Raw genomic sequence first — 21,941 nt, forward strand, 5'->3', positions numbered from 1 at the left:
CAAACAGAACATTTACAATACCAACCCTGAAATCTTAACTATTATCAGTATATTCCACTCATTGATTATACAAAAATGCCTGTCAAGTGCAAGGAAAAAAAGTTTAAAGCAACTTTTAATCTTTACTTGTAATGCAAAAGACTCCTGTTTTAAAATATGAATTCTAATGTAAATGTTGGGGAGCAAGGGAGAGAATTATATCATCTGGGTTTAATTTGTACTGTGTGCTAAATGCTAGTTATCCTAAATGCAATTTTCTCCTCCAATTTGAATATGTAGAGCGATTTCTCTGTAGCATGCTGAGGAGAAAGAATAAGCCACCAAGCACTTCTGAAAAGCAGTCATGAGATTGCAAGGGCACTCTGGAACATGGATAAATACGTATGGGAATTGGCATATCTCCAATGACAACCAATGGGAATATTAATGCGGCTGTTTTGGATTGCAGCGTTATTAGTATGCTGAGACAGCCTTACTTTTCATGTTGCATAGACAGATTTTAGAATATGAAATGAATGCTAGAATCCACCGTGTTTAATTCACAAGACTGTCCCCCCCCAAAGAGTAGGAATAAATAAGCATAAGTTGCTAGAACATTTTATGCACTCTTTCAAATGAACTTTTAAAGCAATGCTAACCGAAAAGCAGGAGATGCTACAAAGCAGTTCATGGTCAACGGTAACCCCTCTAAAAAAAAAAAAAAAAATTAAACTTCGAAGGAAGTGTTATTGAGGACAGCCTATCACAGGTTCAATTTCAATGACAAGAAAAGCAACCTTGGCCCTGTGTCACAAGCCTGTTGCTCAGTATGATAAACCTATAGCTAAACCTCTCATCATGTGTGACAGGAGCACTGCTGGAGAAGCCCCTTCCTTAGTCCTTAGAAGGGCCACTAATGAAAACAATAAATATTGACGATAATGGCTGGCAAATGCCAGACAGGGTACACCTCATGCTCCAAGTTCTTAAGTCAGCAAGAAATCAGTAAAAAGCTTATCAAAGAAGACCTTCTCTTATGGGGAAAGGAAATACTTGCCTGTCAGGTGTATTTGCCAAATGTATCAGCATTTGGTACATTTGGGGCGGTTCAATGACCTTTTGCCTTATGTATGTTCTGTTGTGTTTTTCTTGACTGTGGGAGATAATTTAAAGAAATCCACCATAAACTGTTACTTTTTTTTTTTTCCTTTTTTAAAGATAAAAAGCTAACCTTAGTCCCCAGCAAGTTTCTTGAACCACTTTATCAACCAGATAGGGATGATAAGTGGTAGAGTGAAAGTTTCTTTTTTTTTTTACTCTTCTGTCCCACCTACTGTCTCAGGTGGGACTCCTTTTGTACCATGCTTACATTAGAAGGGTAATGAAAACCAACCCACTTTTTAAATAACTTAAGCCACAACAGAGCTGTGCACACTCCACCTGTGCAAACAGGGTAATACTCTGCACGCACAACAGCTACTTTCCCAGTTACTATTCCAATTTGCATGTCAGAAATTCAATGCAAGGCTTACATAAGCCTCATTTGGTTTCTTGTTTGCTATTTCTACTGGCCTCCGTTGCTTTGATCTGTTTTTTCCCACTGTCCTCTTGTGAGCATAGTGCTCTTTCCATATTGCAGAAGTCTGCAGCTTCCCCACATGACTGACATTCCACAGGACAGTCTTGACAGACTGCTAGGGAGCCAAATTCACATTCAGTTTCATGAGCAAATGAGTTCAAGTGTAACTGAAGCTCTTCTTGTAAGTACCTCTGGAGCTCAGTTATAATCTAAAAGATTAGAGCAGCTCATATTGATCACCTGGGATGTTTCATATTCCACTTCAAGTTGCATACCATCAATAGAGATAACACATTGTTGCTCAAAAGGATGGCTGCTGCTGAAAAGGAGAAAACATAGCAGCTATTTTTCCCCCTCCAAGGTGAAGCCATAAATTACATGAATTTAGTGGTCTCCACACAACCCCTACTGCTCAAGGTTACTCGTTCTGAGGTTTATTTCAAGCCTTTCTATAGATCTCTGTAAAGAAAGGAACAAGCCTCATGTAATGTTTCTTATGGCTGTTCCTCTGCTCACAGCAGAGCATAGGCAGTCAGGCCTGTTGCTTTGTTCTGGTTCCGATTCAGGAATTAGCCTTTGGGCAACACTGGATGCGCCACCAGGGCCACATTTCTAAAAATGCATTTGGATGCCCAAAGACAGATAATACTTTACAAGATTTTCCAAAGTGTCTTTTTACCTGAACTTTGTTTCTGATACCTATTGACTAGTTTTCAGAGTAGCCAAAGCCTTATTAATCCCAAAGGCCATGATATGGCTACATGTTTTGACTCCTACAAATGAGTGCTGTATTTCATCCAAGGACTGGGTTACTAATAAATAAGAAAACTTTCTCGTTTTGCGGATTTATTAATAAATATTTGTAAGCACTCCTGGGAAACATTGGAAATGGTAATGTCATAACAATAGCACAAATGTGCAAAGTATTATATGACTACTATCAGACATTTCTGGCTGCACTGCCTTTCATCAAATGGCATACAACATGTTCCACAGTACTCTCCATACTTCTGTCTTTAACTACTGAAAATGAAAAAAGGTTTAAAGTAAATTTCATTAATTACTATGATCTACAATTTAGCCAGAGAGATTAGGATTTATTTTTTAACTAAATTATTCAGTTTGGAATCATTACAAGTATAAATGTGTACAAAGCAGCCTCTTAAAATTCAGATTTATAAAAATTTTAACATTTCATAAAGGAAAAATAGAAAACTTCACCCAAAATTTGTACACTTCAATTTTTTAGGAAAGTGTCAATATTTTAAATTCTGAATTTACAAAAATGTATTTTTTCTTCAATATTTTACATTTGGAAAGAACATGGGTCCTTAAAATTAAACTTATGTCTTACTTTATTATTTAGTAGCATTCAATTTTGAATGATTTAAAAATAAATACATTCTTTTTATTGTCTCTAAGTTACATCTACAGTAAGGTTTTTGCAGAGTTTTGGATGGTTGGTTTTAGGTTGTGATTTGGGTTTTTTTACTGAAAAAGAGTAGACAGAGGACATTTTTACACCACTTTGAAACAAAAACAACTCTGGATTGCTTTTGGTTTACTTTAGAGTCTGCAGAGCATTTGACAGTCCATTGAGAATTTGGCAAATGTTCATGCCATCGCGCTGTGTCTTTTATGAACAAATTTATAAACTGCTTTGCACCCTATGCAACTGGAAAAGTTGTATGAGAAACCTGCCATCTTATTTGCTCAGTTTTAAAAAATACTCAGGTCAATTACATCTGGAATAATCGGAAGTCAGACAGTCTGGTTGTACACTTGGGATTTCATTAAACTGTCCTTAGCACATAAGCAATAATAGACTATCAACTATATGCAAAGTAAAATTCATAAATATTTTTGTATTTTTGCATATTCAATCCTCAGATGCCTCCTCTTCTGACATGTAAATAAATTTCTTCACCTTTTCACTCCTAGAAATACCTGAATTTTTTGGAGCATGTTACAGTGAACAAAGCTCCTTCTTAAGTGTCTTTGCAGGTAGGTATCATTTTTCACAGACTGGTGCCTATTTGAATAAAGTATGAAGAAGCCTGGAGTCATGATGCATAAAAAGTTTTAGAGTAAAGGGCAGAGGAACCCACAAGGCTGGAGGAGGGAAGAGAATGCTGAAAATCTTCACAATTTATCTTGTCAAGTCTCATTTAGCTTAAAATACATTTGCCAATCACCTAGCTTATGTTCTTCCTAAGTCAATCTTATATCAACAAGTATCTTTGTTTGTTTAGTGTGGGGGTTTGGGGTTTTGGTTTTTTTTGTTGATTTGATTTGTTTGTTTTTTGGGACCCAGGGATAAGACGATAATGCATGATAACCAGTGTCCCGAATAACATTTTTGCCAGTCAGTTTAACTTTTCAGCATCACTTTAGCAGGTTTCCATCTCTAAAATTAAGCTTTTATCTTTAATGAGAACAAAACAATTTTCTCCTCACAATGCATACTTATTTTAACGGTCCCTTTAGTTTTAGCAGTTTCATATCAACATAAATCTTCTGAATTCAGAGCTGTTATTCCAGGTTTAACCTAATTTAAGCAAGATCAAAAAAGCCAGTGAGGGATTTTAAAATTGCTGGGCACTTGAATATAAAAGCATGCCCACAGAAAGCCAAATATTAGCTCTCAAAACAATATAACACAGGTAAAGAATAAAGGTATTTTAAACTTGGTATATGGAACCTACCACTATGGATATCAAATCGTTTCACAAAATTAAGGAAGTTAACCTCATAAGAGATAATAAAATATTTTTATCTACCCACTTACAGATTGGTTAAGATGCTCAACAGAAGTCTCATAATAAAGTTCTCAGAGCAAAAGCTGCAGATTCCTGCCTGAATACCTTTTATCATAGAAAACTACCCTTTCCCTATAATGGCTAGGGAGGAAACTCTGCTCCTACCAGACAGACAAAATATTTAATACCACGAAGCACATAAAGCACATTCCACATTTGGTTACGTGAAAAAAAAATAGAAATTAACAGGGTATGCAAAATGCAACCGAGAATTGTTTCTCAATTTGCACAGCAGAAAGTAAACATCACTTAAGCCTAAACTGATTTTTTTTTTTTTTCCGAAGGCATTATTAATTCCATGTTTGTGAACTGTTGTTTATTTTCATCTCCCCTTTGGAGAAAACAGATATGTCATATTTATAGCAGGAAGCTATTAGTCGGCTGTTTATCAGTTGCCTACTGTTAAAAGTGATGATAGATGCAAAAACCAAAAGGTGTGTGATCTATGAATTAAACTGTATTATACTGACAGATAATTTTTTTTTCCTGAGAGGGAAAGACAAATAAGGTCTAACCTTGGTTTCTTTCTTCTACTTGAAGCTTTTTTCTTCCCCTCAAAATAAGTATAAAAGGTGTGCTTTGTCAATTCCTATCACTGAAGCACGGGAGGATTAGCTCTGATTACTCTTTGCAAACTTTTGTTAAAGAGAGGTCTCTCCCATGTTTCCAAAGAAGTATCAAGTGACCATATAAATTAAACTGTCATAATTTGTTGATTTCACCAAATTATCAACAAAATGTTCCTGAAAAGATATTTTAACAGGTGAAAGAAGAAATACTTTTGATCTTTCTCCTTACGGTTGCATTAATCTAGCGTATATATGACATACTTTTAAGATCATGTTAGTCTTGATTTGATTTCCCCGAAACAGAAGACAGGCTTCCAGAATTTGCTGATATCTTTTTTGGTTTTTATGATCAAAATCTTACACAAATTTTGATGAATATAACTGTGGAAAGGAAAGGAAAAACAACAACAACAACAAAACGAAATTAAGGAACATTGGATAACAGGAAGGTGTGAACATAGGTTAGATTTCTGAATTTATCTCTGTATTGTAGATTGAAAAGAGCAAGTTGTGTTAGACGTAACCTGTGAGATGCAGTATTCTGAGAGGCCTGTTATATGTACTGGGAAACTCAAACCAATTATGTAACATGGCTGTGAATTTTGACAATAAAGGCCCAAATCTCTTACACTAATACCTTGAAGAAACAATAAGTCAATCAGAGCAGGCTAACAAATGTTTTCATATGCCAGTACAAAATCTGCGAGTTGATTTCAGTAAGCATTTGGCATCCTTAAACACACTGGAGCAACAGCACAAGGAACAAGTCAGTTTAGGGCAGTAGCTTCACAGAATACACATTTTATGGATACGTTTTACCTTATTCCCCAAGGCCTGAAAGTGCCTAGCATTTAATTACTAAAGATAGAATCTTTATTTATTTCCCTAGAGACTAAAGGAAGTATCACACCTCTATGATAAGAACAGATCAAAATTTGCATAAATTTGTATTCTGAAGCTGAACAGAACATTTTTCTTTATGATAGACTTGCAAGTTAGAAAGATGAGAGTATTTGACTCACAGTTGTTAAGTATTTATAGGACTCCCATTGCTGACACAGAGCAGGGCAACCAACACCCCAAGCAAACTCCTTGTCAATCTGCTTGGATTCCTAGTTTTCTAGAAGGAGTAAAACTTGGAAGTAAATTTAATTTTTAAACTAAGTCATTTAATATCCTCAGAAGGAAACAGCAAACATTTTTAAATATCCGTATGAATGATAGGTTGACTCTTTTCTAACTGAGGATAGCTAAAGCCAGAAGTATCAGTCAAAAGAGCGACCTCTGGTTTTGAGATGCCAGCCAGTTTTTAATTCTATAAAATGTGGTGTGCCCAAACTCCAGCTGTTAGTTCTACATTCACTGGAGACAGTAAAATCTTAGCAGGAGGGAAAAGAAAAAAGTCTATGGTAGTTTTTTCATTATTGTGAGGAGATACAGATTTGGAGTGTTGCAGGTCCTTCTACGTTCTTTTTTAAAGGGAATGAAATTCCAATCCAAGGAAAGCCAATGCCAGCCTTCATTAATCCTCAGCATGAACACAAGAAGCAATATCAAACAATTGCACAACCAGACACTGAATTCAAACAATTTTAAGTGTGGTTAAGTGCCATGGCTTGTGCACTTGATCAGAAAAATAAATATCCAAATTTTGTAATAACTCAGATTTTATTTAGAAGAAGGAATTATATTAATTTATTCTTAATTATTTCCCATCTGTCCCATTGGTAAATGACACACGGGATTCAGCTGGAGGTTGAATTTTACAAAGCAAGTTACCATGTGTTCTGATTCTTATTTGGTACTTGCTCTTTCATTTTCAAGGAAAATTTTCTATTAATAGGGTGATGTCCAATCAAAAAGACACAACAACATCCACTAATATTTCACAAAGTACCTGAGGAAGTCATGACATTAAATAAAACATCAAGATAAACACAACAGCCATAGAAGCTGTTTCAAAACAATATTCTGTTTCGTAGAATGCTCCACTCTCATCTTAGTTTAGACTTTCTGATTGTATTCCCTCCTTGAAGCACTACTACTGTCAGAAAAACCTTCTCTCATAGGCTTCCTAAGAACATCACAGGAGATGTACAAGAGAACAGGTCCCTAAAATACAAAAAGTATAGTGTGACTAAATAAATTTTGCTTCTTCCCCCCAAATCAAAAATGTGTTTGTATTCTCCTGTACAAAACAAACAGACTGTATCAACATTTCCAAAGAGCTACTTAACTGAAAAATAATTTCTGACCAGACTGTAAGCTGCAAGTCAAAGGACATTGCCTGCGTTAATCAGTATTGCTGATTCAGATCTTAATGGTTTTGTCATACTAGTAGAGGCTGAAGAAAAAGGGTGGAAGAAGGATGGTGCTGCACTACTACTACATTCAGTCTTTCCATTGCCCCAGGCAAAATTCTTCTGCTTTTGGAAGGAACTAAGCATCCTCAAACAAATCAGTTTTGCCATTCACCGTAAAACAGCTTATGCCTTATTCATTCTTGTCTGGTGCATTACTGTGACGAGAGGAGGAAAGCTCCTGTTAGAAACAGAGCAGAACACAACACCAAGTAGGAAACCCAGTTCTGAACTTAATGGGAATCAAAAACAATATTAAAAGGGCTTAATCAAGCAGAGGGTTTGTGTATCATTGTTGCCTTTTGCTGTGAAGGCTAGTTATAACAACTCCAGGTAACTTCATATACTCCCAAAGACTTTTTTTTTTTTTTTTTCCCCTCCACTTTCTAAATAACAAATGTCATTACAATGGCCCAAGAGCAGTTTCCTTTTTCACATTTACTTTTTGTCTCATCAGAAACTCTTGATTTAGAAACACTTATTAAAGAGAATAGTAATATAATTCACTGTCTTAAAAGCTGGCTGGGAGGATGCTATATATATATGGTTTTGTAAGACAGATTTTTAGGTAGGATACCTCATTGCATTTCTCTCACTGATTTAAATTACCAGACCTTCCTTATTTTAATGCGCTATGAAAATCCAAGCCAATATGTTTTACAACAGCCTTAGCTGGCCAGCTTATCCTGCTGTTCATGTAGCATTTTTTGAATATAAATTGTTGGGTTTTTCTAATTATCAAATGCAAATGGTGTTGACAATAGCATTGTCTATTATTGTATCCTCATTATCATGCACGGGTACTACTGAGGCATTTTTAGGGCCAAGAGTACTTGGTAATTATGCTTGGTAAAACCTTATTATTACTACATGTTTAACATGTCAACCAAGGAAAACAGCACAGCTAAATTAGCATATGTGAGAAATGAAGGTGACATAATTATAGCCCATTCCCTCTAATTTTAATCAGATATCTGAATATTAAGTTCCAGACATTACAGTTTACTACCTTTGTCTGGATCATGAATTCCCATTATGTTCAAAGAGACGGATGGCTGTTGTAAATACATAGGAAAGCCTGTATACATACATACATACAGTGGTGCAGCAGCATCCATAGGACTTTCCAGTTGTACCGGCTACAGATGCCCAGGTCTTGGCCGGTGGGCTCTGTGGCCAGCAAAACACTGGCAAAACGGTGCCCGGCGGTGAGGGGAAGAGGGCGAGAAACAGCCCTGCGAGCCCCGAGGGGAGAGCGGGAGGAGGGGGCTCCAGCCGCCCCCGGAGCAGGTGGACATCCATCTCCTGAGGGAGCTGCGGCCTGGGGAGAGGCCCCGCTGGGCCAGGGGAGCAGCCTGAGGAGGGAGGACCTAGCACGGACTGACCGCAGCCCCCCTTCCCCGGCACCCCTCCTGCCGGAGCGGGGTCAGGTAAAGGAGTCCGGAATGAAGGACCGAAGGTGAGCCTGGGAAAAAAAGGGGTTGAGGTCAGGGGGAAGGTGTTTTGGGTTTTTTGCATTTGTTTTGCACCATCCAACTCTATTTTAATTGGCAGTAAATTAAATTCATTTCCCCCAAGCCAAATCTGTTTTGCCCATGAGGTAATTGGCAAGTGATCTCCCTGTCTTTACCTTGACCCACAAGCTGCTTCATCTTATTTTCTCCCCTGTCCCACTGAGGAGGGGAGTGAGGGAGCCCCTGGGTGGGGGTGTGTGGCAGCTGGCCAGGGTCAACCCACCGCACTGCTTCACAATCAAATCTCAGAAAGCTGACTTTACATTGCTTGTCAGAGACACCACGCAAGTTCATGCCAATAATGTTGACTAAACGCAATGTGAAAGCATTAAATGTTTTTTACAGACCTATTTGAGGGCATCTAAAGAACACCAAATTAATTTGTAAAATGAATTCTACGCAGTCAGCTTTCTACTTCAAGTTTTAACTCCCTGTCTTCAGTATGGTATTCACACCCAGAACAAAGCTGTGAAGGTCTAGCTTTCCTCTATCCTTCGCAGAGCCTCTTGGGGTCCCACTGGAACGAAATGTGGTATGCAGACAGCATTCCTCCTCCATAAAAGAAATGAGAAGATACCAAAGGAACCTAATTATGCTGTCCTTTTAGTAAGCAAAGAACACTGACGAGGCTTGAGCTTAGCTCAGTCCCCCTCTAACAAGCACAGAGGAGCTGCCTGAATAGCTGTATGTCAGGAGAGGACAGACACCTCAGGGAAGCCAGGGAAATCTTTTACTTGCCTACGCTAGACAGCAGTTCTTCACACGTTTGAGCTGGGGCTGCAAATCCAGGATCCAGCACCATTTGCTGAAACCAGTGGCTGAATTGGAGGATTCACTATTCATTTCTACGGCAAGCTACTTGTAACGTGAACTTTTAATAGTAAGACAACTATCATGAATTCACACATTATTCTACATTCATTTTAAATTGCTCTTCCTGGGATATATGCATCACCAGCAACAACATACTTGCATAAAAGCATTATTACTTATCTTCACATCTGCATATTCAATAGTGTGCTGGGAAATTTAAACATGCTGTGTTGTCAGTCACCATACACGCAGCGATAATGCTGCTTTACAGTAAGACAGTCTCGTATTTAGATTTAGGCCTCTAACAAGATTTGAACGATTTCATCAAACCTCAAATAACCTGTAGACACTGTGCCTTGTCCTTCTACAGATGAGTAGATTACTTCACTACTACTTATCCAGAATTACTCTGGGTAAAGATCACCAAAAAGCTTGAAACAAAAACTAAAACTATTCAATCCTTTCATTCAACTACGAATGAAGAACATCCAGTAAGAATAAGGAAAATCTGCTATAATATAATCTCCAAAATCATATGCCATGTAAAATGGTGCCTTTCAAGCTTGTTTTTTCTACTTCAATTCTGAATCAAAAAATTATTAATGAAGGTATGTCCAATCAAATATGTATAATTAAGGTCTTTCATTCCCAGAGAAATGAAGTCAGAAGGTGTTCAAAACAAATAGTATCAGTAGAAATGAAATTCAAGTGAAAAAGACGATAGCAAAAAAAAGTTAAACTGATTTGTCATGAACCTCTGATTTTCCTCAATAAATACACCTTAAATTTAACAAACTGAATTTGTATTTATTAATAGCTTCCTGAATTTAAAAAAAAAAAATCCACCAAAAAAAAGAAAACCAAATACTTCTCACTTCTGTTCATTTTATTCTCAGAATTAATTTCATTAAGCCACCCTTAATTTCATTTACAAAGTTAACTTTTATGTTCAATGCAGTTTGCCAGGATAGTAGGCTGAATGTGTGAAGAATTAATTTTCTCTTATAAATGAATGAACAAGATTGGAGGATGATAAAATGAATGACTAAGTGATTGCAGTTAACCAAAAAGTTCCATTTTGCTCCCTTATGGAGAATGATGGAATATCATTTTATTGAACTCCATTATCCTAATGAGAAGATATTCTATGCTTGATCCTAGCCAAAAGGCCGGAGAAGATATTTTAATGACTTATTGCTTCTGCTTAATGCGAAGATTTCATAATTACTGAAACTACATCTGTTTGATTAATGAGCCTTTTCCAGCATCCATGCATCTTCTTTCAGTTTGGTTGACAATATATGCTGGAAGCGTATGCACATACACATAGGTGCTTTTCATCCTGTGTATGTGTACAGGTAAAACATTACTGAGAAGAAAAATAAGGAGGACAACAAATAGGACAGCATAATTGTAATTTTCATTATTATAAGCAAAAATTTGCAATTTTTCCCTCCATTTCTGTTCTTATACAGAAAATCAAGTTTGCAATAAATATTTAGGTAAAACTTGGAGTGAATTTTATGGACCATCTTAGGGGCATCTTAGGATGGCTTGCAATGAAATAGGAAAAAAATCAACACAGGATATACACAAACAAAGCAACACTGATGTTGTGTTGTTATAAGTGCAATATTCACACATAATATCCAGTTAAGAAAAGAACTGCAGTTATTCTCAAGTTGGTTTTCATATGTTGCTCAAAGAACATGAACTTCTGGCGTGCCTTCTGCCAAAATTCCCAAGAGAAATTTCAATTTTTAGGCCCACCACATGATGCTCAGAAATCATAAATGAAGACCTACTTGTTAATCCTCATGCTTAGAGGTCTCACAGGTAGTAATAGGAAACATCAGGAAAATAGTACAAGAAAAAAATTTAGGACTGATAGAACTTTCCACAGGCAAGAAGTTAGAAAAAAATGCTTGCTCAATAACCAATGAACAAAATTGGTACCTGATTTCAAATAAAAGAAGATGGTATGCTTATATCTGAATAGCTGATATAAAGGTATTTTGTATTATTTACATAATGAAAGAAGGTATTGCCCTACTATTGCATTATCCTGACCTCAAATCTAAGTTCATTAAGAGCGTTCTCTACTGCAAATGTCAAACCATTCTTGAAACTCTCTGAATGTAGCTAAGTTTTACTGCCCCTGCTGCTAATTCCTTATTAGAGATACGTTAAAGAAAAAGGCCTCTTGTTTTCAAATAAAAATACATTGTTATGTTGAATTTTACATTATTCTTAATTCATATGCCTGAATTACCTTTTGTATCATGGAGGCACAAGAATTTGCCATGTGGTATCTCTTTTGCCACTTGTAACATGAGGTGGAAATAAAGTTGTCAATCTGTTAGTCTGTTACTCTGAGCCAGCTCTTTCAGAGACACGTTTCTTGAATTCTTGTTATTTCTCAGCTAATATCTGGTCATCAACATGAATACTTTTTTTTTTTTTTAATGGGATAATGGTAAAATACATGTGCTCAAATAATTGAAATAAGAAACATACTGTAATTTAGTAAAGGCAGCAAGAAGGCCCAGAAAACCCAAACCTAGGTACAACTTAAGAAAACTGATGTATGCGGTTGAAAATGCATTTAGCATTCATTTAATGTTTAGGAAAGAAAAGGCTTACCATTGAGCAATATGCAGGGTATTGGGCATGAAATATAATTTCCAGGTCACTAGTTTCAACTCATGAAGTCCATCCTCACATTTTGTACTTCAGAAACATTGGCAATAGTTGTGCAAAACAGTGGAAGCTAATTGCAACCTTAGAAGGAATGCCAAGAACACGACACGCACCTCTTCCACAGTCACAAGAAAGGCAGGAGGACGTAACAGTTACACTGTCTTCAGGTCATCTCTCTTCAATTTTGTTCCAAACTTGAAATGGTTGTAGAAATATTTCCTGAAGGGTGTTGGCTAACCATATTTCAAAAACCCCAGTAACATTTTTTGCCATCAAAATGTCAGATTTTTTGCTATCTCCATATGAAACAAGAAACATTTTTTTGTGAAAATCCCTATGTTTGGTGCAATGCAGGGACTCCACCATTCCTTGCAGGTTTCTGTGTGTGCTTGTGTTTAGAGGGAAGGGTCAGCCATCAGCCACTGTTCATAAAATAATTTAAATATATATAAATGTATAAAGAGACTCTTATTATCATTATCTATGGTCTTTTGAATCATAGCACTGGCTGCACAGTGTTTTACTTGAAAAAATTAGAGCTTGGGATTTCAATTTCAACTGAGGTAAATCAGTCTCCACTAATCAATTTCCTTCTGTGTCCAAATGTGATAGTGTATTGACTGAGACACAGATTTCGTGCAGCATTTCACATAGAAATTTCAAGTTAGAATAAAACAATATGAGAGACAGCCTAGCTTTTATCCTTTCACTTTATCAAGAGAAAATGCTTAGTCTCGACGGGTACCTCACAAAACACACCACCTGTTCAGTGATTGTATAAGGAAAATACTTGGAGATATTCCCCTGTTGTAGAAAAGCCAGGTTGATTGCTGTCAGCTTCCAGACTAAGTTTATGAATTGGTATGCTACATGTTTGGAAAAGTATTCTCTCCACAACCATACTGAAAGACAGACACAAAGAGCATTGAATTCTGATTGCGATACCAAAGCATCATAATTGACTTCAGGGGAAGACAGCAATTTATCTAAAGAAGAGTAATGAGAGTGCATATGAGCCTAGTGCCAATACTACAGTTTTCAGTCGTGATTACATAGAAATTAGTTTACTATCCTGCTTTTCAGTTCTGATCAGTCTTTGTAATAGTTTGTTATATTTGACTGTGGATACAAGGAAAATGACTTCTACATAAGGCAAAATGGAAGGCAGAACAAGTATAAGCAGGAAACAGACCAACAGTAATTGAGCTAATAAGCTTAGAATAATACTATTAATACAGCTATGGCCTCTAAGTTTAGGGGTACTAATTCATAATTTGTATTTACTAAGTCTTGTGAAATCACTACATCATTTCAACACCATGAAGACATGGTTTCATCACAGCTAGTACCCTTGCAAGCAGTGCAAAAGAAAAGCACTGAATAAGTGAGGAATAAGTTACCAGCAGAAAAATGCCTGTGGATATGGGTTGGGTAACACTGACAAAGTCAAAACCTCTAAGATAGTAACTAACTATCCTAGGCAGTGCAGTACCTATCATACTAAGCATCCCTGGAAGTAGAAGTATCTGCTGGTATCATTTGTGCTAGAGAACCGCAAAACCCCAAAAAGCAACTAGGCATTAAAATTCACATTCTCTGTGGACAGGACACAGAGAAGGGACCAATAGGGCATACTTGCAAGTGAGTTACAATTGCAACAGGATTCCCAGCTGAACATTTTTTCCCCTCATAGTTATGAGAGAATTAAGCCCCAAGGTTGTTCCATTGGCCTAAGATGACCTAAAGGACTCTGGAGACTCACAAGACTGCTGGTTGAGCTTCACCCTGATGGTTTTCTAAAAAAGTGAGAACTAAAAATCACAAGAAGCTGAAAAACCTCCTCACTTGCAAGATATGGAGAAAGATTGATATGGATAAAGCATTATTTACCAGAAATCTGCCAATGAGAATTAGAAAAGTAACATAATGGGTAGAAGGAAGAAGGGTAAGGCTGCAAAAGAGAGAAAAAACACTCTACCAAGAACTACTAAATATAAGAACTTGTTCTACTGTTTGAAAGCCAGAGCCAGGGTTTTCCCCCAACTCATTAGGTTCCATAAAAGAAAAGTAAAATTTAAAAAAAAGACATAATCCACTGATACTATACCCGTGTTATGCACTCATGATTCGTTACAGACAGCTGTAAGAAGAACTAGTTTTCATCCTTTTTGCCCTTGACAGCATGCACGTACATGGGTAAAAGCTCCCTCTAGTGACACTGCTTGTTCAAGCTAAAGAAAGATAAAACGTTTTCATGGAAATGTTAGCAGGGCTTGGCTTTCACAGATGCTAGCCAAGCGTTCAGTATTTAGCAGCAACTAATTTGCACGATTAAAAAAAAAATCTGTAAGTTATTATAATTTTAATATTATTACTAATTTTAAATATGCATATGTTTTCTATGTTCTATTGTCCTACATGACGGTGTAATATTACTGAATGCATTTGTAAGGATCTTTGACATGGAAACTGAACATCATCTGATTTTTCCCTTATTTGCACTGGATTTGTCAAGCATAAAAATCCATTGGCTAGATGCATCACATAATGGTGAAAACTGACAGCTAGTATGAAAGAAATAATGCAGAAAGAAGAATGTTAAAAATGTGAGAGGAAGCATGAACGAGTACAGAATTGGGTTTTTTTTGTTGTTGTTTGGTTGTTTTTTGGTGTTTTGTTTTGTTTTTTATGATGTCTGTACCAACATCTAGTTAATAAAGCCACCAGTGTTCACAGTCCACAGATAACATGAAAAGTGATTTTTAAGGATGTTGTAGGAAAAAAATAGAACAATGCACTGGCAATTGATTAAGTACAGGAAGGAAGGCCAACACAAAGAGAGTAATTTGTTGTTCACTTAAATATATATGAAAATAAAGATGGAAATGGTGTTTGTTCTAAACTCAGCCCTGGAAAGCTGGACTGAAATGTTTAGAATTCAGTCAGAAGTGGTTAAGAGGGTATCACTAAAATAATCACCAGAAGTGAGTCAGAGGGGAGTAGCAAGTGTTGGGGAAAGGAGGTGGCAGTGGGGGATGATAATAATAATGATGATGATGATAATAATAATAATAACAACAACAATAATAAATGAGATATGAAGCCAAGCTAGAATAGAAAGGAAAAAACAAAAAAATTTATTAAGGAGCAAAAGGAAGTAGAGACATTTTAGTGAAAGAAACTCACACAGCATATGAATCAACAAAACAGAGAACCTCAGTGGAAATAAGTTACAGCCATAAGAGAAAATTACTTAATAAATGTAGTTTGATAGGTCCATAAATCTCTGAACTCCATGAGAGTCAATAATTTTATTTATTTAAGGAAAACAAATGTTTGTTTTGATTTGATGGAATCAATATGGGGGTTTCAGAAAGTGAGAGGCCACTGGGACTATTAATAGTAAGAGCTAAGAATTATCCAAAGAATATCACAAGCTCAGGAGTGCCAACCTGCCAACATTTGGGTAACTTTAATAACATTTTAAGAAGCAAGTCACATCAAGACAGAAACTTGGACAGTGCAGCTCTTCTAATGAAAGGCAGAACTCCCCCTTGATGGGAACCCCAACCCAGTCAGGAGTAAAATGATGGCTGCAAATGGAAACACAGAAAAGAAACTAGAAATCCCACAAAACCGAGCAGATCTAAATCAAAACACTTTAAAGTCAGCATATTCTAGTTTGCCTTTACACTGTCTGCAAAAAACTATTCACTTTATCAAACAGAAAAATACTCTCTATTTAAAGCTCAGTCACCTTTAATAGGTAATGGATGTCAGAGAATAAAAAAGTCCACAACACGCCTCACCCTCTTTTTTGTAATAATGCAAGAGGATAGGGTTGGGTTTTTTTTTCCTAGCATGTCTTTTGGTTTTCAAATGGCAATGGAAAAATCTTTGTTCTTTCTAGATCTTTCCATGCATTTACTAATTGTTTTGCTGTTGTTCACCTGCTAATTCATCTGGGTTGATTTATCTCTATTTTAAGAAAGAAAGAAAATCATCATCAGCAAAAATCCAAATCCTTAATTGGGTTAGAAGTCCCTAACTAGCTGCTTAATGAAAGCACTGTTTGTAACTTGTAATTCAACAAAAAAATTTTGGGTCTTTTTGAGGGAAACATTTAAACTACCCTTTCACTATTTCTCTATCTACCATGCCTAGTTGCAACAAACAGACATTTTAAGTGTCAGATGCCAGAAGTTTTATATGATGCAGTACAACACTCTTTACACCTACATGCCAAGCAGCAAGTACAAGAGACCCTCATCAGAGCATTTATGATTTATGGTATTACAAGAGAGACTGCTCCAAAGCAGAGCACTTGAGTATTCTCAAATCATGAAGGCAATGCAATAGCATTGTTTTTACAATGGTGCACCTGCACATTTTCTCAAATCATAAACGTGTCTAAATACAGGGCACCTAAAAATGGCCTGTCCTTTGGTAGACTTACACTATCAATTCCCAACACCTGTAGTCATCAATAACCAGTTTCAGCAGAACATGCAAAGCTCCGCTTACTTTCCAAATTACAGAAAGATACCCATGTTACAGAAATATGTCATAATTAAAGCCATTATTTCTGGCTTCATTGGATTAATTTCTTTTAGTATAGGACTACACCTTTCAGTGATACTACTTTGCATATATGCAAATACTAAACTCCCATGAAATGAGAGTTAAGAGGAGCATACCATGTAAATCTTAATCTATCAGCAAGAAATTTCATCCCTATACTGGCAATGAAATTTCATGTCACTGACATAAGCTATTTCTCGATAGAATTCAGACATAATGGCAGAAGTGGAAAAATTACATGGTAGTTTGTCTAAGGCAGCTAAATACCATACGTTTCAAAATCTGTTTAAATAAGACTGAAAAGGGAAGAAAAAAAGGTGGAAGTTGGACAGAAGTGTCACTTTAATAGCAGGGTTTGTGTTAGCAAAATGAAGTATTTTCATGAGGTCTGAAGAGATTTTGTGCATAAATGGTTGCAAAGGCAAGCATGGAAAAGACCTTTGGGATAAAAGCCCTCAGGGTTCTTATCGAAAATACCGATGTCCCAGCCCAGTACCTACATTTATCATGAGCCAAGGCGTGCAGCCTACCATTTGCAACAAACAGAATTCAAACACTTTAATTAAAATCAGAAACTCACCATGCAAAACAGCCAATTCCATTTCATTCACCTTGAGCTATCTATGTTAGTGATAATACGCAGTATTTTAATCACTGCATCCACGGAAGAATGAGCTAATTCCACTTTTGTACTGTAAACAAGTCTTCAAATAAGGGGAGGAACTAAGGCTGAACTGGAATGCACTACAAAGCAAGCAGTTTGAAAAGCAAGAGATTAAAATTTAGTGTGATTTTAAGTATAATTATGGTTCAAAATATGTAAAAATTGTATCTTCTTATTAAGGGATAGTACATTCTGTGTAGCCTGATAACTAATACTAGCATTGCAATCCAGAGCAATAGAGCATGATCAGGATGAATGTTTAATTTATGCAGTATGTAGTAGAAACATTAACCAGAGCCCAGATTCAATAAGATTCTTATGAACTAAGTTTAAGCACATAAATATTCCCTAAAATGACAGTGGGATATCTAACATGCTAAAACCAAAGCCGGCAACTCGAAATTTTTAACAAGTCAAGCACTTTCAGAATCTTCTATTCTTAGTGGGATACTTGAGCTAAAAAGTCATCCAGCTGGATGTTCAAAACTCTGGCAATCAAAAACACCTTTTCTAGTTTCACACAACTGTGTACAATTTAGCATAGATAAACCCACACAATTCAGTTTAATCCCATTGTCACATTTCTGCAGTTTTCAGAGGATAGTTACATTTACTGGAGGTAGAGAGGAAGTAAAGCACTGGCCTAATTTCAGTTGTAGTCCAAAACAAGATATCCTTTAGAAACACTGACTTGCTTGTTATAAAAAGTTGCAAAAGCACCAGAGTTTCATTTCAACTTTGAATTAACTTGTCAGAACTCTTTAGTAGAGTTTATTTAAATTAAAACTATGTTCTGATTTGGCACACCATTACCTTTTGAAATGTGTTGCCTGTTGATAACAAACCTGCATTTATAAGTCTGTTTTCATCCAAAATCCCAGTCCCTACTAAATGATCATGCATGTTATTTATACATAAGCAACATCACAGTCCCCAGCGAAGCAGAGCTATGGGTGGTGTGAGACACAGTGGCTGCTCAGCAGAGCACAGCACGGCTACAGGTTAGGAGTGGAAGGGAGGAGGAATATTAAGTTTATTTACTTTGACTTACAAATAACTAAAGGGGCAAGGGGGGCAGGGAGGGAAAGCAAGCCCATCAGACACATTCAGTGTTGTTTGCAAAAAATTACATAACGTTGATAGAACATTTTATTATCACCATGTAAGAAGTGGGGGGGGGAACTCACAACAAAACCCAAACACAAGTAACTCTAAAAATCATAAATTACAATATTTGCTTCAGACATTTCAACCAGTTAGCAGTTTTCCTTCTTCCCAAAGGTCAGAGAAAGCAACTAAACATACACAATACTGTGAAGCTAGCTATATAATCAAAGGGCATCATAAAAAATGTACTAGGAGCCCTTTCTCTCTCTTCTGTAATTCAGAGAAGTCACTTCAAGCACCTCTGTCACTTAGTAACTCCCAGTCAATGGAATGGAGAACCGCTCTCAGGTAGAGGGAACTATGGTCACAACTGTGCCTTATAAACAGGGATGTTACAAAATAGAAAACAAGCCAGTGAATGCAACCCAGGACGCCTCGGTGTTGTAGGCTTTAGCAAGCAACACAATGTATCACAAATCTTGCCTTCTGAACAACTATAAGGAATATGATTTTATAAATAACATCATCTCAATTACAGTTTTCAGTCAGAACTGTTATCTGCATTTTTCACACAAAAGAAGCCAGTTCCCCGGTTAAGGGGAATTTCTAATGCAACGTTTTGTAGAAAGAAAGAAGGATTTTATTTAAAGTACATTGTACTAAAAAATAGTGTAATTTTTCTCCTTTACCCTTCCTGATCATATCAGAGAAAGCCATTCTATTTTATTCTACGCTGATTTTTATGCCGCCTTATGATTGTAATGTCATCCAGTACCATATCAAGCAATGCCACTAATATTTGTCATTTGTGACTCATTTTTTCATTCTTCCCCTAAAAAAAACCCCCAAACCGCCAACAGAACAGGGTGAGCGTAAGATTGTGTTTTCTCTTGGTAAGATTTTGATTTTGCTTGACAAATGAACCTAAAAGAACCTGGCAAAAAAGAAGCTGACAGCAGAAGGGAGACCTTTGATTTTAATGCCACAGTTCACTGATTAGCAGTGCATAATCAATGACAGGATAGATGCCATGGTGGGATACTCTCTGTCATGGTGTGCTACCTCTAATGAGAGGACTGCTTCTTTCAGTAACACTATATTATTGACTTGGACTATAGTTTAAGAAAGATCAAATCAGCTCAATTAGGATGCTTATTTGTATTCAGGCCATGCCATCCAAAGTTCAGTTACTAGCACTTTGTTCCTGAAAACAACAAAATGTTTGTGCATAATGTATCTTTTCATCCTTTAAATTGTAAAGGTCATTGGATGGGAAGGTATTGCTTTTCTGACTGCTATTCTTCTACAGCCATTTCATTTTAATCTTCATACATCTATCATAAGCTATTGACATAGGAAAGGAAGGTAAGAGCAGTTGCTGTTTTTAATTCCCCCCTCCTGCTACTTGTATCCAAAGTCATAGCAACAGACGTACGGTTCCCTAACAGAAATAAATATGGACTCATTTACAGACTTGGCAGAAATTTTCTACCCATAAAGTCATTTCCTCTGGGAGAAGTGAATTAATAGGCCTTTAAATTCAGCAGGAGTAATTTTCTTTGGTTCTGTTTTGCCTGATCTTCAAGGCCAATGAACTTCTATACCTATTCTCAATACGCACATATTCCTTCACACCCACATAGTATTTGGTAGGATCAAATGAAAATCCCCAATGAAAAAAACATTAGTTACATTTTTTCAGAAGACTACTCATTTACTGCTCAGTTGAGGTGTACAAATATTTGGGAGGAGAGTGTTGTTTCGTAGACCAAGCTAAGATTACTAGCATTTTATTTTCAATCACTCTAAAGCGGGTTTTGGAATGTCCAAGTTAACCTTATATAACAAGTACAAAGTTCTACTCACTACAAAACAAGCTGTTGCATATTTTGGGGTAGCAGACCTGACATTCACAAGCACACACTATTTGCGCAACTGTGCCGGTTGAGGGCATCTCTAATTCTCCATCAAGGGGATGTAGGCAAGAGTTCAAATAGCCTTATTACCCTTTTCAGAGCCAGGATTCAAACTTCAGTAAAGTATATTAACCCATTTGTGTTAGCTTTCCCATCAGGACAAGCCATGTAGCCTCTTCTGGTGCTTCTTGTGAGCTAAACTCACATTCCCTCTGCTTTCCCGGGGTGAGACTGCTCATGTAAATCCACTTCCATGACTAGACTCATGCCTGTTGGTCATGTGAAGGATACACAGAAAGAGGTGATCCAGCCTACAATCTCCTACTTGACAATGGCTTTCTAGCCTTTGTAGCCCTGGAAGCAGCTCAGAGCAGGCCAAATGAAGCTTGCTGGTGGAATTTATCTGGCCTCAGTAGCACGATTTTAGTCAGCCATCAGCCCATGTGATTAGTCAAAGCAGCAAAGCCAACAGGAAATACAGTATCCAACAGTATGTTCTTGAAGTAGCATCGCTACATGCATACAAGTGGGGTGTTTCCAGAGTGAATAAAAAACAAAGGGAGAACTCTTCTTCCAATAGGCTATTCTTTTCAGTCTTTGATATTTAAACATCTTCTTGAAGCAAAAGTTGCTAGACATAGTGTGCTGGTGTTTATTGCCAAGTGTCTTGTCTTTACCCAAGACATTCCTTGCAAAGGAGCCTGTGTCTTTTTGTACAGGTGCCTCAATATTATAGTCTGCAGCACTGTGTTTATTAAAAAGTCAGTCCGGAAGTCTCATTCTAAATAATTTCTTGCATAAGAGTCCCAAATGGTTGGATATTACAGTGAAATTGGAAATAAGCAAAATACATGTTTACTTGTATTAGGACCACTACTTGAAAGAACACATGCATATGCTAGTCCTTGGGAAAGAGGCATCCCTTTAAACTGAAGCTTGCCACTGCCTTTTAAAATTAAGCAGACCTCTACTGACACTTTGAATTCAGGTCTGTGATTATTCTGAGTAATCATCTGAGATGATCCCTGTTATGAAATCATCTTCTATTATGTAATAGCGTTTGTACCATGTTTCCCACATGTCCTGGGTTCAGCTGGGATAGAGTTAATTTTTACAGGAACCTGGGAGGTGGGGGGCATAGCCAGGACAGCTGACCTGAACTAGCCAAGGAGCTATTCCATAGCATGTGACATCATGCCCAGTATATAAGTGGGGAGCGGGCGGGCTTTCGGTGGGGGAAGTGGCAGAACATCGGGTTCCAGGTGGTGAGCAGTTGCACTGTGCATCACTCCTTTTGTATACTCTTTTATTAGTACCGTTGTTATTGTCGTAACTTCTCC

At 37.0% G+C, this 21,941-nt stretch overlaps 1 protein-coding gene across 1 annotated transcript in view; it reads right to left on the minus strand.

Annotated features, from left to right (window-relative positions):
• Positions 1 to 21,941, minus strand: part of CNTNAP2 (contactin associated protein 2) — a 1,232,776-nt gene that overhangs the window by 857,308 nt on the left and 353,527 nt on the right. The gene's annotated exons all lie outside the window — the stretch shown is intronic.

Source organism: Haliaeetus albicilla, chromosome 2 (assembly GCF_947461875.1).
Source record: "Haliaeetus albicilla chromosome 2, bHalAlb1.1, whole genome shotgun sequence".
In the NCBI taxonomy this organism is placed as follows: domain Eukaryota; kingdom Metazoa; phylum Chordata; class Aves; order Accipitriformes; family Accipitridae; genus Haliaeetus; species Haliaeetus albicilla.